The following is an 11,595-nucleotide window of genomic DNA, read 5'->3' as shown; positions in this document are numbered from 1 at the left end:
AGGTTTACTCCTTTAGCATTGCGCGCCTGAGCTACCGCTACTTTTCATCAGGTAATATCACAGTAGAGAAAAGGACGCAGTCGGTGGACTGTAATGACAAAATCGTGTTTTACAATTTATGTTTGCTTAAAGCAAACATTCAAGTTAAAAAAATTGGAAACTTCAAGTTGACTTCCCTCAATCTTAGGTTGTAGCAATGCAATGTGTTCATGTGAACGGAATCAAATAATTTAAGTGAATCTAACTTAAACCATTGACATTCATATATGAATTTCCATTACATATATGTTTGGTCCTGAGACTGCAGCCTCCATTACTGCAGACACGTGCTACTCAATGAACCAGGCCGCATCGTGCTGTCAAAGGCAAGAGTTATATTAGCTGTAACAAACAAAATAGAAGAAGCTAGAAACAAAGCTAGATGGCTAAACAAAACCTTTAAGAAGTTTGTTGTGCGATGTGCATAAAAATACATAATGCAAAGTCCACTAATGTATCGGTTACCTCACAAACCCCACTCAATTCAACTATTTCAAACACTCAACTGTTTCTTGTAGTCTGGACAGTATTCTGGAAAGACACGCTGCTCTTCACTTTTTCTTTTAAGTGCGGGTTCTTAATGCTGTAAACGACACAACAACCAGCATCATTTTAGCAGAACGGAGGTCATGAACCCCACAGACAGCCTCCTAAATGTTCTAATTGCTTAAATGTATTCAGTGAAATAGCTAACCAATAGTTTTGCCTTTATCTTTTCGGTAATTAGAATAATTATTAGATTGCATACAGTACACACAGCCTGTCCAGGTAACTTTCTAGAAAATAATTAGGAAACTGCAAACCTATATGAAGTGTGAGATACTGAGAAAAGATGAAATGCATCATGCAGTGCAGTTCAAAGCTCCAAAAAGTAAGAAAGTGGACCTTGAGTTGAGATTATTTAGTCACGCACACAGTGCTGCCATGCTATGAGGCTGAATGTGTTTTTTTAAAAAAAATAAATCTGTTTCATTTATGAAGAGAATAAACTTTGGGGGTCACTAAAACCCATAAATTCCAGAATCAAATGGAAAGATGTAACCTCAGTGTCTCAAATGTAGCTGCAGCTCTGAATGTGTACACCACAAACAAGATGACCTTTATTGTTTTGGGGTGTGGAAAGGAATCCTGGTGAAAGATATCTCAGATACAAAAGTATCTGCATGGCTGCTCACCACATCCTAAGTTTTCAAAAGCCTCAAAAACCACAATGGCATCGACACTGTAAATCGTTTGATTCAGCTTCTCCTGCTGCCTTAAAAACGACTGAACCTAGGTTAAATGCTTGGTTCACCTTTGTCTTGTGAGTTTTGAAAATGTAAAATCAACTGAGTAAAGTTGACCAAACTTGACAAAAGAAGTTCACTAACCCAGAGATATAAGTTGAATTGACGATTGTTCAGCCACAGTGACAACACACAGACTTGCTTTCCCTTTACTTTTTTTTTTTTTTTTTCTAAACCTTATAGAGTAAGTTCTTGATTTGACAGGAGGAACTTAGAGCTGCAGCTGTTGCTATTGGAGCCTCCTTGAACCAGAGTCTGCACAAACACAGCATGCAAGGCTGCTCCCAGTAACCTTGTTAAATTATAAGTGCATAGGCACTCTATACAGCCTTCATAGTGGTTTGCATTGTTTTCAAATGAAAAGAGACAGCCATGATTTATCTTAACATCTTTGAAAGACAAACAGGCCGTTTCCATCAGCTGTGTTCTTTGAAAACTGCAAAAAAAGAAAAAGTTTCTGGAGAGTTTTAGCTCCCAAACAATGTGTGCTGGTAAGCCTGCTGCTCATCATTTTTTTCATCAAACCTACAGGTTGAGTTTGTGATTCTAATCCAGTGCTCTTTTTTTTTTTGTCAAGCTCAGTAAAATTCTCCCCACAATCTGCTGGCTGTCTGTTATATATGCACTGAAAAAAAGCAAATTGTGAATCTCACACTTTCCAACTATGTAAACATACAAAATATCAGCAATCTTTTTCCTGATTTGCTGCCTGCACCTGTAATTTAATGAGGTGAGTGAACTCTTAGCAGTCCTGCATTCATGTCTGAAAATAAAACTAGAAATTTTAAACATAGTTGGCACCAATATTTGTGAGGTTATATAAAATCCCTTGAAATTGAATAGAAGTATATATTTTGTTAAGTTAAAGAGAAATAATTAGTTGATTTCAGTAAATTCCTGTTTGATGTACTGAAGGGAGTTATGTCATCTTATGCCATCACCTGTGTTGACTGGAACAAACTTAATGTAAATATAAAAATAGCCTTGAAGAAGAAGAAACAAACTTTATCCATCTACAAAAGAAAAATGGAGAGACATCTTCAGGAAGTGTTTTTTATAGGTGAAGTTGTTATTGAATGCTTTCCACAGGTGAGGATAATGATCGAAACAGCTGATCAGTCATGAGAGGCAAGAGTTTGTTGTATAAGAACTTGTAAATAAATCCCATCAAAAAGAAAACCAACAACTAACCACCGCCTACTGACTCGTCTCTTATTCCTTAACGCCAGAGAGCTAACTTTAGCAACAAAGGCTCACAATAGTCCCCAACGAAGGTATTATTCCATCTTTTTTATCTACAAATTTCAGAGCCTTTTCTAAAACCTGAAGTGATATATTTGTGATCCATTTAAAACAAAACAAAAAAAACATTTACTCTGAGCAGCGTGCCACATCAACCGTACTGGGAAGCAGCAAAGTATTAAGAGATGGATGTTATTGAATAATTTCTCATAGAATTTGTGGGCAATAACAGAAATATACACTCCAAAATGTAATGTCTGAATCTGTTAAGGCATGTTAAAGTAGGGGAGGCGACTTGAAATCCTGAATTCAAGGTGAAGAAAATGTAGGTTATCAAGCCAATTCAGTTATGTTTCCTCAACTTGAATTGAGTTATAAATTGATTGACACAGAAATATGAGTTTAAATTGCAAAAAACATTAAGTTCATGCAACGTTTCTATGTCAACCCAACCAATCAAAAATAATATTTGCAACTCAAAAGGTTGATCTAAATCAGTAAATTATTGTTTTCCTTTTTAATCTTGCTGTCATGTTTTTAATTAACTCTTACATACTGTTCATATTTTGTGAATTCCTGTCAAGAGTTCCCTCATAATCAGCGTCTATAACAAATTTTACACTGCAGGTCGATTCAGAATGTCTAAATAGCCTATGCCACATTAATAACTGTAAATAAAAAATATACATAAAACATGGCCTGTACAGTTTCACAGTTTCGAGATTCCCTAAAACCACCATTTTCCTTGATTTGACCCACACTGGTAGATCTAACATCCACTCAATGGATCAAATCTGACCCCAAACAGCCCCAGAGTACAAAAATGACAAGTTCAAAATTTCAATTTTTTTTAGTTTTTCCTGTATTTTGGGTCACTTTAAGAAAAGTCATCAACTGCTGTCAAATGTCAAAACTGAGCAAATTTGACCTGAAACACTATGTAAGGGTTAAGTGGTGGGAATAGGTCCCTTCAATTGCTTTTAACGAGTGCAGACTACCAGCAGGGTTGTTTTTTTTTACCGCTGAGTAAAGTTTCTGACATTTTAACCATCATCTGACCTAATCATTCTTTAAAAAAAAAAACCAACAACACACTAATGATGTGTACCAGTGAAGTAGGTGGTTGTTACACTGAAACCATCTGTACACATATATATATACTGGTACTCTTTTGGTCTCTGTGATCTCACAGTTAGTTACAGGTGTTTTACATCCACCACAATCTACCCACTGAGTGACTGGAATGACCGAGGTAAACGCAGAAACCCCAACAGCAACGACAAACAGTAACTCCAAACATGCACGGAGAGTCCTGCTTTTTGTTAAGTAGCACTAATCGACAGAGACTGAGGAGGTAAACAAGGCCTCTTAAGCTTTATTTATTTATTCACTTTATTAGCGAGAGGCTGTTCATTCCGTCTGTTAATGGCAGCTGTGGGAACGAATAGAGTTCACACTCACTTGGACCCCTATTGTGTGGCAGGCTGTCAGGTTACACACACACACACACACACACATATGCACACACACAATAGGAGAGACACTCTGCACAGCTGTTGTGTTCTGGATTAATTGTTTCCCGAAACTGCTGCATTCACTGTAGTTCAGTATTACTGTAGAAAGGTGCCTCCGAGCTGTGTCAACAGTCTGCTCCTGCTAGCATGAATATATAAGGTGTGGCATGTTTGTTTATTGGAGGACACCAAGTATCAGGTTTAGTTTCATAAATGTACGTTTCCACTTTGACTAGGTGCAACATGAAGCCTTTCTTTTGGGAATTCCAGCACAGAATAACACATTATGATCTCATCAGGCTCTTCCCTCTACAGCTTGAGAAAATCAGGCATTAAATAGTCGCCAAGTTGGCAAAAATTCTCACCTCAAGAATTACTTTCTGCTAAAGAAATCGTCCCTGTTGTGACTCCATGCTTGCATAAACAATCATTTTACTTCCAAATACCTTGATTAGAAGCAAAAAAACAGAGCTACTGTGAAATGTAGTTACTTGCTGAAGACATATTACAGCTCATTTTTGTAATTAGTAACGTAGTTCATTGAATTGCAGAAAAAAACAGTGTAATCTAATATAAATACTTTTGGATTACTTCTAAATCAGACATTGAAAATAAATGCACATTATTTAAAAAATGTTGAACCTTATACCAAAAATCATCCATCCATCCATCCATCCATCCATTATCTATACACCGCTTAATCCTCATGAGGGTCACGGGAAAAACAATTCATCCAACCACAAACATTTTTAGCGTAAATGAAACACATTTCACATTTTTAGTTAAATCAAATGACTGCTACTAAAACAGCCCTGGCACCAACTCCTGGTGATCTGCGTGTATTTTACAACATGTGGGATGCTGTTGTCTTCTCATCAAAGGCCACGTGGAGGACTTTGCTCTTGTAATGCAAGAGGGGCACTTCATTTTCCATTTTCAGTGTAAATAAAAAGGAATGAAAACTCCATTATCCGTAAATCATTATCAGAAACAAATGCTGGCTACCATGAACAAAAGTGGCAGCCTGAGAGGACTGACTTACTTTGGTACAGGTTATCACAAATAAAGATATTTTTAAACTGACATATTTTAAAGACATAATCAAAATGTACAAATAATCTAATTACACTTTTTTCAAATGTAATTCGTTCTCATTGTAGCTACCTATGTTTTGTAATGTGATGATGTAACCCCCATTACATGTGATTTGTTACTACCCAAACTGGTGAAACACTAATATTATTATGTTTTATGTCTTATGCATCACCTGTGTAATGATAAATTAATGGAACTATCGAATGATTTACACTGAATTAATTGCCTTTCTCACTTATACATGACTGTTAATTGACATTCTGGGTGTAGAGATATATCCACCGATGGAGTTTAACTCAGTACATTTACTCAAATGCTGTACTTCTACTTTCCTCCATTTCATTCTACTCAAGACTTATTAAAAACTGTGATCTTTGAAATAATGTAACAACATTTATACGGTCAAATATGCAAATACACAACGTGCAGCCCTACTATGTCTGTAGTAATTTAGTGCAGCACGTACTGTTCCTTTAAAAAGTGTTGGAAATTTTGTCCTTTTATTGCTTTTTCTGAATTAAATCATAGTTAATTTATTTTGGGGTTTTTGATAACAATTGTCCATATAATACTCTTTCTTGTAACCCCCCCCCCCCAAAAAAAACAATACAAAACAAAAAAACTGATTACTATAAAGTTATGTCACCTAATTCAAAAGATAAAATGTAAAATTAGTCATTGCACAAATATTCACCCCCTTTGATGTGACTCATCTAATTCAACATAATCGTAGCAAACTGATGCTAGAAGTCACACAATTAGTGAAACTGAGATTATCTGACTGCAGTGAATGTGTTTCCAGTGAATGTAGTATAAAGATACCTGTATCTGGAAGTCCAGGCACTGGTGACAAAGAATCACCAAATGACTCTGTAAAAACGCTACTGAAAAGCAAAAGTCAGTGAATATCCCTCAGAGTACGGTTGAATCATTTAGAAATAGATGAGATGTGGCACATTTAAAACAGGTCGTCTTCAAAAACTGAATGAGACTAGTGAGGACGGCCACCAAGAAACTATGAGTCCTTTGGAGGAGCTGAGAAGGGAGAGACAACACCTGTATCATGTTCTTCACCAGTCAAAGCTTTATAGGAGAGCGACAACGAGAAAGCTACTGATGAAAAAAAGCTCATTAAATCTGAGTGTGAGTTTCCCAGAAGGCAAGTGGAAGACTCTGAAGTCAACAGGAAGAAGGTTCTTTGGTCTGATGAGACCAAAATTAAGCTTTTTGACAATCAGACTAGATGCTCTGTTTGTCAGACACCAAACATTACACATCACCGCAAACACAGCGTTCCAATTGTGAAGCACGGTGGTGGCAGCATCATGACGTGGGGATGCTCCTCTGCAGCATCCCTTGGAAAGGTTGAGGGGAAAATGAATGCAGCAAAGTATTGGGAAATCCTGGACAACACAGTTCCAGCAACCTGAGGAATGAGGTAAAAATGTCCAGATGCATAAGGCTGACTGAGACCTGTCCACACGGATCCAGTGCTGTAAGTTTGCAGTCCAAAAAGCCAAATTAAACTTTTTATCAGAACTGTTTCGAGGGCAGATTTGTTTGATTTGGTAGTGTTACTTTTAATACATAAATAGTAAAGTAAAACTGACTGCATTCATAATTTGCAATGGGCATCTGTCACTATTTTCTGTCATTTTAATAGATTATTTGAAAAAACAAAAAGTTTTACTCACATCTGCAACTGTTTCATATTTTTCAACACACTTGGAGTCCATTTGAACTATATTGTTCCTCATGGAAGAATACGTGTGACAGCTATTATAAGAAGGAGAAGTAACAATCACCTCACTGCTGATTATGAGCTGCTAATTGTCGTCTAAAGAATAAACAGGGAAGAAAAGAGGAATTTAATCAATTCTCAATTAAGACACTTGCAAAGGTGTTTTGTGTGCATGTGTTTGTTGCAATGCTCCAAATTCCTTGTAATTAAGGCAGACACGGAGGTTATTCCTCTTTATCTCAGATTTAAATGCTATTCTGCATGTTTCAGCTGTGAGGATTTTAATAGCTTTTATTGATGTGTGTTTAATTAATACCTTCAATTTGCAGTTTACAAACTTTTAAACCTTTTGAGTTTGAGTCGTTTTTGAGCGTTCTTTTTTTGTGGTGCGTTTGCTTGTTTGTGTGATGCAAATCGACAACAGCAGGCGAACAAATAAAGCAACCAATAGCTGTGTAGGAGTCTCATTTTTGTATATATGTATAGATTGCACAACACTTGGGAATAAAAAACTGACATTGAGTTAAAAAAAAAAAAGTATTCTGCGATATATTTTTTGAGATGTAAAAATATAGGATAATTATTTGGAAAAGAACGAATCATTCTAGAATGTATGAAGAGATTTTGTAGGGGAGTGCTTCTGCATCGCCTTTGCAGTTCTGTGTGTTGCTTAAAATGGTCAAACAAATTGGTTGAAATGACACTACCTGCTTTTGGTTGACATCATCCTTTGTGTAGCTGAAACTTCCAAATCATTTCCAATCAACTGATTTCTGTTTACAACAAAATCTTCCTGTTTGCTGTTTCTCTCCTGCTCCTTACTTATTTAGTTGTGAATATGTGGCGGCTGCATGTCAACAAACTCAGTTTTTTGTGAATAAAGTTGAAAGAATTGAACCAAAATGCCCCAAATCATAGTAAATTGCTTTATAGATGGACTTTTTTTTCGTAGGCAAATAATGGAAAATGAGAACCTTGCAGGTTTTCTTTTTGTATAAAGCAACGAAAAAAGTCACAACATGATGTGTTCCAGTAAGTTTTCCTATTGTTCTATACACATTGCACGACCAATACTGAAATTATGTACAACCAGTATATATATATTCCATTGTTATAGTACAGTAGGGTCTCAGCTGTATTATTAGTTGGGTTCAGTTTCATAATTATTAACACTGTAATTCTCAGCCTTAATATGTATTATAGTCAGGTAAAGTAGTATTATCTATAACATTTTTGTTGTGTTTTAATCACTAATGTCAATAATTCAGATAAAATGTCACCATAAACCCCAATATTCATACATGTAAGATTGTGTTTATAATGCAAATCATAATCTTTTTTTTACTGGAATGTGCTTTAACACAGCAGCTGTTTTTAAATGCATAAAAATAATTAACTTGACTTAACTAATTATCTTGTTTACATTGTATGTTTAGGATTTTTTTTCATAATTTGCCTAATTTGCTTTATTTTAAAACACCTTGTAACTTTTATTCTCTATAGGTGCCATACAAATAAAGTTCCTAATGGTATTATTAACGTTGTGCAGACCTGCGGTGTGGTTCGCTTGTGGTGGTTTTGCGATGCATGAATGTGTGTATATGCTTGTCCAGGTGTGTGCATGGCTGCAGATAAAGAATCCAGTGATAGCGCAGGACAGCATCCCCCCGAGGAATCCATTATATGTCAGTGCTGTTATGTCATGTCATGTCACTGCCCTGACTGGCTCACACAATACAGTACCGGCATGAACACTTTGCATGTGTAAAGACAGATTATGTACGTTTCTTTTTTTTTTTTTTTTTGCAACATGCTTTTACCCTATATTGTCTATGCATGCATGTATTCACATATGTGTGTGCACATGAGCGCGGTCACACTGTGCGTGCGCTGGCTGTGCACCTTCACAGTCTGCTGTGCTGCTTGCTCATTGTGTTGCCTCTTTACACTCTGGCTCGCTGGAAATATGCCAACAACTGCCCCTATTGTACCCAGTCTGAAAGGAATGAAAGGCCTCTCTCTCAGACGCGCATGCACATTCACCCGTCTATCAAACCGCAAGGCAAAAGCCATACAATTAGCCTATAACATGAGGAATATTTACATACATTGCTGCTCCTGTTGAGGTTAATCTCATTTTCAGTCGGCTCCTTTTGTGCCTCTGTGATCTGAACGTGTCCATACAGTCTCACCTGAATTTGAAAGTTTGCAATTAATGTGAGTCTTGATGGTTTATTAATGAAGGTTGTGGCGCGCTGGTGTCTCACTGTGTTGTAAGGCTTTGATTGAAATCATTCTCTGATTCCTCCAGGCTCCTGGGTGAACAAAATTCTTCATCCAAATAAAAAGAAACATATTTCTTCACTTACATACAGTGGTATGTAGCCATACGGATAGATTTTTTGTGTGTCCAGATTTGTAGATAGCTGTCTTTTAGATTGCTGAGTCAATGCCAGTACAAAGAGAGTGACTGAATTTTGCCTGTGCTGGTCCAAGCAATGTTTAACAAATAAATAGGAGGGAAAAGTCTATATGAAAATTACTGATTGTAGACACTAAGTGGGACTCTGTTTCTGGACTCTTCTACATTAAACATTATGTTTTTAATGCTCTGAGCACCACAGGTAAAATGTGATTCGCCTCCATCATCTCGGGACTGAGATAGAAGTCTTGAAAATTAAATAAAATTTAACCTTAAGTCTGCAGACTGAACCTTTAAGGTGAATGCACCTGGTTAGCTTGTGCTTATGTGTCGGTTTGTAGAATATGAGCTCAGGTTGACATGTTGGATATCGCTGCAAGATGTTTTGTTTAGGCACGTGCACATGTGGAATAAGCGAATTAACGCAAACACATCATGCTACAACTTTTTTGCTGATTGATACAAAAAGAAACAAGCAAAAGAAACAACATTCTACATGACTATTCTACAAGAGAATTCTGACTAATCGAACATTAATGGATCGACTTTTTTTTTGTCATTTAAAAGACAGAGTTTGTTGACATGCAGAATTGACATGTGCACAGCAAAATCAGCAAGAAACTAAAGAGAAACACTGGAAAGAGAGATTTAAAAGCATGAAGAGATCAGTTGTGTAAGAAATATTTCAGCAAAGGATGATGTTAACCAATAACAGGTTCTCTGTCTGCTGTGTCTAGCACTACAAAACAACTCATTTATTTTACAATTTAAACCAACACCACATAGTCTTAATGCCATCTGAAGACTGTAACAAATGCTCCTGTAGAATTACGTCAGTATTTTTACAGTGTTTCTGTTGTAATTTAATAAACAGATAATTGCTGTATTATTAATTACAGCACTCTGCATAAGAATATGAGGTTTACTGTTTAATACTGTTGCCAGACTTTACAGTAATCCACTGTATTTATTTAGTGTTCCCACTCTAATCGACAGTAACTGTAGCTGCCTGTAAATTACATTTTGTCTTTAAAAAAAAACATAAACTGAATTGCAAACATACACCTTAAATAATAAAAAGTCTTCAATCAAGTTACTACTCTAAGCAGTGCTTTGTGAGCTCTTGTGTAAAATCTTTTTGTACACTTTACCTTCAATTCAGCCTTCTGTTAATGGTAGTTCTTGGCTGTAATTTTACAGTCATTTATTAGTGAAGCCAAAAAATATATACATATTTTGGATGCCTCTGCCAGTGTTACACCACATGAGAAAGATCCAAAATGGCTTTTTTTTTTTAATGCTTCTTTTAAGTTTAATGTCTGTATTTGCTGCACTCTACCACAAAAGCATCCCAATCTTTGTAGACTGATTAATTCTTCCCAAACAGAGTTATCTAGTGAAAATTCCTGTATTTTCTCATAATGCAATGTAAATAGTAGAAAAAACCAAACATTGCATCGTTCATGTATCGTGCAGCCCTGACGTGTGGAACACTGGCAAACACATCGGAAATACTTTTTGTTTTTTTGCTCTGGATGTCAGTCAGACGTGGCTTTGCGCTTGTCGCACCGAGCTTTATTCTACTGATTTAAGTGGTGAAACAAATTAGTCGTGTTGCCTCATGTAGTGCAAGACACCGCTGACTGAGTACCTGTTTATGGTCGACATCATCCTCTCTGCAGCTGAAATATTTCTTACACAACTCATTTCTTCTTGCATCCAAATATTTCCCTCCACTGTCTCCTCCTTCATTTCTGCTGTGCACATGTGCATCTCAACAAACTCTAGAATGATTGATTCTTTCCAGATCTGGTAAAATAAATAAATAAATAAATAAATTCTGGTGTATTTGTTCATTTTGCAGTACATATATTGAAAAAGAAAAAAAGAAGTGTCAAGTCAGTTTTGTGAGAAGTGTAGTTTTGATTCTGAAAATGGGTTTTTAGTAGCAATAATAATAATAACAGTAGACTACAAATCCAGACTTTTTATTATTTTCTGAACAAAAATCTCAGATGCCTCTTCTTCTCTTTGTCTCCTCCTATTCTCCCACTCTTCTCTCTATCTTTACATTTTCTCTTTCTCTTCCTGTCTCCTCTGACTTTCCATTTTTGTAACCCCCCTCCCTCCATCCCTCCTGTCTCTCTCAGCCCGCTAGCACCCTCACATCCAGTCCCTCTATCTCTGCCTGCACCCCCTCTCCCTCCATCCTCCCTCTATACACTAACCCCCCCTCCTCTCCTCTCCTCTCCTCTC

Source organism: Stegastes partitus, unplaced genomic scaffold (assembly GCF_000690725.1).
Source record: "Stegastes partitus isolate 25-593 unplaced genomic scaffold, Stegastes_partitus-1.0.2 Scaffold1641, whole genome shotgun sequence".
Lineage (NCBI taxonomy): Eukaryota > Metazoa > Chordata > Actinopteri > Pomacentridae > Stegastes > Stegastes partitus.
The sequence above is the reverse complement of the archived record's forward strand: the minus strand, read 5'-3'. Positions refer to the sequence as shown.